Source organism: Cervus canadensis, chromosome 14, assembly GCF_019320065.1.
Source record: "Cervus canadensis isolate Bull #8, Minnesota chromosome 14, ASM1932006v1, whole genome shotgun sequence".
Lineage (NCBI taxonomy): Eukaryota > Metazoa > Chordata > Mammalia > Artiodactyla > Cervidae > Cervus > Cervus canadensis.
Window position 1 is genome coordinate 43,431,431 of NC_057399.1, and position 4,720 is coordinate 43,436,150.

Below are 4,720 nucleotides of genomic sequence, written 5' to 3' on the forward strand. Positions count from 1 at the left end.
GACTCCTGAGAGTCCCTTGGACTGCAAGGAGATCCAATCAGTCAATCCTATAGGAAATCAGTCCTGAATATTCATTGGAAGGACTGATGCTGAAGCTGAAAACTCCAACACTTTGGCCACCTGATGTGAAGAACTGACTCATTGGAGAAGACCCTTATGCTAGGAATGATTGAAGGCAGGAGGAGAAGGGGACGACAGAGGATGAGATGGTTGGATGGCGTCACTGACACAATGGAAATGAGTTTCAGTAATCTCTGGGAGTTGGTGGTGGACAGGGAATCCTAGAGTGCTGCAGTCCACGGGGTCACAAAGAGTCGTACACAACTGAGACACTGAACTGAACTGCCTATCTCCCCTTCACTTAGCTCTAGGGTTTTATCTGTTTTCTTTATCTGTAACATGTTCCTCTGCCACCTCATTTTTCTGAGTTACTGTTTATATTTTTATGTATCTGGTAGGTTGGTTGTATTTCCTGACCTTGGAGAAGTGGACTTCCGTAGAGACATGCTGTGCGTCCCAGCAGTACACTCTTATTACCCAAGCTATGCTACCCCTATGAAGGATGTGTGGGTCCTTCAATTATAGTGGGATGACTATATGGGCAGTCTGACATGCTTGAATGGCCCCTAGTCTGGTTGGTTGGCAAACCCTGCATTGTGCAAAGGCTGCCAGCCGGTTGTGGTCACAGTTCAGCTCAGTTCAGTCGCTCAGTCATGTCTGACTCTTTGCAACCCAATGAACTGCAGCACGCTAGGCCTCCCTGTCCATCACCAACTGCCGGAGTCTACCCAAACCCATGTCCATTGAGTCGGTGATGCCACCCAACCATCTCATCCTCTGTCATCCCCTTTTCCTCCTGCCCTCAATCTTTCCCAGCATCAGGGTCTTTTCAAATGAGTCACCTCTTCGCATCATGTGGCCAAAGTATTAGAATTTCAGCTTCAACATCAGTCCCTCCAATGAACACCCAGGACTGAGCTCCTTTAGGATGGACTGGTTGGATCTCCTTGCAGTCCAAGGGACTTTCAAGAGTCTTCTCCAACACCACAGTTCAAAACCATCAATTCTTTGGTGCTCAGCTTTCTTTATAGTCCAACTCTCACATCCATACATGACTAATGGAAAAACCAAGGCATCTGATTTCAAGACACCTGAGGGCTCTGGTGCTGTTGCAGGCTCACCTGTAGATGAAGTCAGAGTCTAGAAGACACCAGAGCTCTTGCCTTCCCATTAGTGGGTGAAGCCAAAGTCCTAGGGTTAGTGCCAGATTGCTAGAAGGAAAGCCAGATCTTGAGAGTCTGATTTCAGGGACCAGGGATCCCAGAGTTGGAATCAGATCACCACAAGGGTGGGGGGAGAATTCCTGAAAAAATTGGGTATAGGGTCTGGGGTGTCCCAAAGCTTGTGTCAGCCTACTAGTGGGTAGGGCTGGGACCCATCTGATCCCAGGGTAGTTGGTGGTGGGCAACCAACTGCCCACAACCTCCTGTGGGCAGGCTGGGTCTGCAGGCTGTGGGTTTGTGGTTTTCTTATGTCTGGTGTCTGCCCTCTGGTGAGTGAGGCTGGTCCAGAGGTTAATGGAGGCTTCCTGGACGACAGGACTAGTACCTGACCAGTGGTGGGTGGAGCTGTGTCTAGAGGCATGTCTACAGGTAACTGTGGGCTTAGGAAATCTTCTGTAAACTTGTCTGCTGATGGGTGGGGCTTTGTGTCCATCCAGTTAGTTGCTTGGCCAGGGGCTACCAAGCCCCAATAGTCACATACTATTGGATGGGGCCAGGTCTTGGTGCTAATCAGCTAGAGGGAGAAATTTATAATGGTGCTCATCAGCACCAGTATCCATGTGGTAGAAGAAGTTCCCAGTGGTGGTTGTCACCACTGTCTGTCCACAGGGTGAGACACAGATGACTCTTGCCTCCCTAGGAGATTCTCCAAGACAAGTTGGTAGGTCTGGCCCAGGTTCCTCTCAGATTACTGCTTTTGTCCAGGATCCCTGAGCATTTGAGATTTTTGTATGTGCCAAAAACAACACAACAACAATTAAAAATAACAACAAAAGTGTTATTGTTCAGTCACTCAGTTGTGCCAACTCTGAGACATCATGGACTGCAGCATGCCAGGCTTCCCTGTCCTTCACTGTCTCCAGGAGTTTGCTCAAACTCATGTCTAATGAGTTGATGGTGCCATCCAGCCATCTCATCCCCTGTTATCCCCTTCTCCTCCTGCCCTCAAGTTTCCTCAGGGTCTTTTCCAGTGAGTTGGCTCTTTACATCAGGTGGCCAAAGTATTGGAACTTCAGCTTCAGCATCAGTCCTTTCAATGAATATTCAGGGTTGGTTTCCTTTAAGATTGACTGACTTGATCTCCTTGCTGTCCAAGGGACTCTCAAGAGTCTTCTCCAACACCAAAGTTCAAAAGCATCAATTCTTAGGTGATCAGCCTTCTTTATGGTCCAACTCTCACACCCATACATGACTACTGAAACTAGATCGGCCTTTGTTGGCAAAGTGATGTCTCTGCTTTTGATGTCTAGGTTTGTCATAGCTTTTCTTCCAAGGAGCAAGTGTCATTTAATTTCATGGCTATAGATAGTGTGCACAGTGATTTTTGAGCCCAAGAAAATAGTCTGTCACTATTTCCATTGTTTTCCCATCTCTTTACCATGAAGTGATGAGACTGGATGCCATGATCTTCATTTTTTGAATGTTGAGTTTTAAGCCAGCTTTTTCACTCCTTTCACCTTCATCAAGAGGCTCTCTAGTTTCTCTTTGTTTTCTGCAATTAGGGTGGTGTCATCTGCATATCTGAGGTTATTGATATTTATCTCAGCAATCTTGATTCCTGTTTGAGTTTCATCCAACCCAGCATATTGCATCATGTACTCTGCATAGAAGTTAAATAATCAGGGTGATAATATCCAGCCTTGACATATTCCTTTCCCATTTTGAACCAGTCTGTTGTTCAATGTCCAGTTCTATCTGTTGCTTCTTGGCCTGCATACAGGTTTCTCAGGAGGCAGGTAAGGTGGTCTGGTATTTCCATCTCTTTAAGAATTTTTCAGTTTGTTGTGATCCACACAGTCAGAGGCTTTAGCATAGTCAATAAAGCAGAAATAGATGTTTTTTTTAAAATTCTTTTGCTTTATCTATGATCTAATGCATATTGTCAATTTGATCTCTGGTTCCTCTGCCTTTTCCAAATCTAGCTTGTACATCTGGAAGTTCTCAGTTCACCTACTGTTGAAGCCTAGCTTAAAGGATTTTGAGCATTACCTTGCAGCGTGTGAAATGAGTGCAAATGTGTGGTAGTTTGAGCATTCTTTGGCATTGCCCTTCTTTGGGATTAGAAAACTAACCTTTTCCAATCCTTTGATCATTGCTGAGTTTTCCAAATTTGCTAGTATATTGAGTGCAGCACTTTCACAGCATCATCTTCCAGAATTTGAAATAGCTCAGCTGGAATTCCATCACCTCCACTAGCTTTGTTCATAGTAATGCTCCTAAAGCCCACTTGACTTCATGCTCCAGAATGTCTGGCTCTAGGTGAGTGATCACACCATTGTGGTTATCCAGGTTATTAAAAAATTTTTTGTACAATACTTCTGTGTATTCTTGCCACCTCTTCTTAATCTATTCTGCTTCTGTTCAGTCAGTTCAGTCGCTCAGTTATGTCTGACTCTTTGTGACCCCATGGACTGCAGCACACCAGGCTTCCCTGTCCATCACCATCTCGCAGAGCTTGTTCAAACTTGTGTCCGTGGAATTGGTGATGCCATCCAACCATCTCATCCTGTGTCATCCCCTTCTCCTCCTGCCTTCAATCTTTCCCAGCATCAGGGTCTTTTCCAATGAGTCAGTCTTTGTATCAGGCGGCCAAAGTATTGGAGCTTCAGCTTTAGCATCAGTCCTTCTGATGAATATTCATGGTTGTTTTCCTTTAGGATTGACTGGTTTGATCTCCTTGCAGTCCAAGGGACTCTTCTTGCTGTCCAAGGGATTATGCTTCTGTTAGGTCCATGCCATTTCTGTCATTTATTGTGCCCATGTTTGTGTGAAATATTCTCTTGGCAGCTCTAATTTTCTTGAAGAGATCTCCAGTCTTTCCCATTCTATTATTTTCCTCTATTTCTTTGCATGATTCACTTAAGGCTCTCTTATCTCTCCTCGCTATTCTTTGGAACTCTGCGTTCAGATGGGTATACCTTTTCTTCTCTTCTTTGCCCTTCACTTCTCTTCTTTCTCAGCTATGTATAAGGCTTCCTCAGACAACCATTTTGCCTTCTTGCATTTCTTTTTCTTGGGGATAGTTTGGTTACTGCCTCCATTATGATATTATGAACCTCTGTCCCTAGTTCTTCAGGCACTCTGTTTATCATATCTAATCCCTTAAATTTACTTGTCATTTCCACTGTATAATCATAAGGGATTTGATTTAGGTTATACCTGAATGGCCTAGTGGTTTTCCCTACTTTCTTCAGTTTAAGTCTGAATTTGGCAATAAGGAGTTCATGATATGAGCCACAGTCAGCTCCCAGCCTTGTTTTTGCTGACTGTATAGAGCTTCTCTGTCTTTGACTGTAAAAAATATGATCAGTCTGATTTCAGTATTGACCATCTGGGGATGTCCATGTGTAGAGGCGTCTCTGGTGTCGTTGGAAGAAGGTGTTTTCTATGACCAATGTGTTCTCTTGTCAAAACTCTGTTAGCCTTTGCCCTGCTTC

At 44.6% G+C, this 4,720-nt stretch overlaps 1 long non-coding RNA gene across 1 annotated transcript in view; it reads right to left on the minus strand.

Annotated features, from left to right (window-relative positions):
- Nucleotides 1-4,464, minus strand: part of LOC122453234 — a 14,347-nt gene extending 9,883 nt beyond the window's left edge. The window contains exons 1-2 of the long non-coding RNA XR_006272984.1: nt 4,396-4,464; nt 1,436-1,439 (exon numbers count right to left, since the gene is read on the minus strand). This is a non-coding gene — a long non-coding RNA (uncharacterized LOC122453234). The remainder of the gene's footprint in view (nt 1-1,435; nt 1,440-4,395) is intronic.
- Nucleotides 4,465-4,720: the final 256 nt, after the last annotated feature.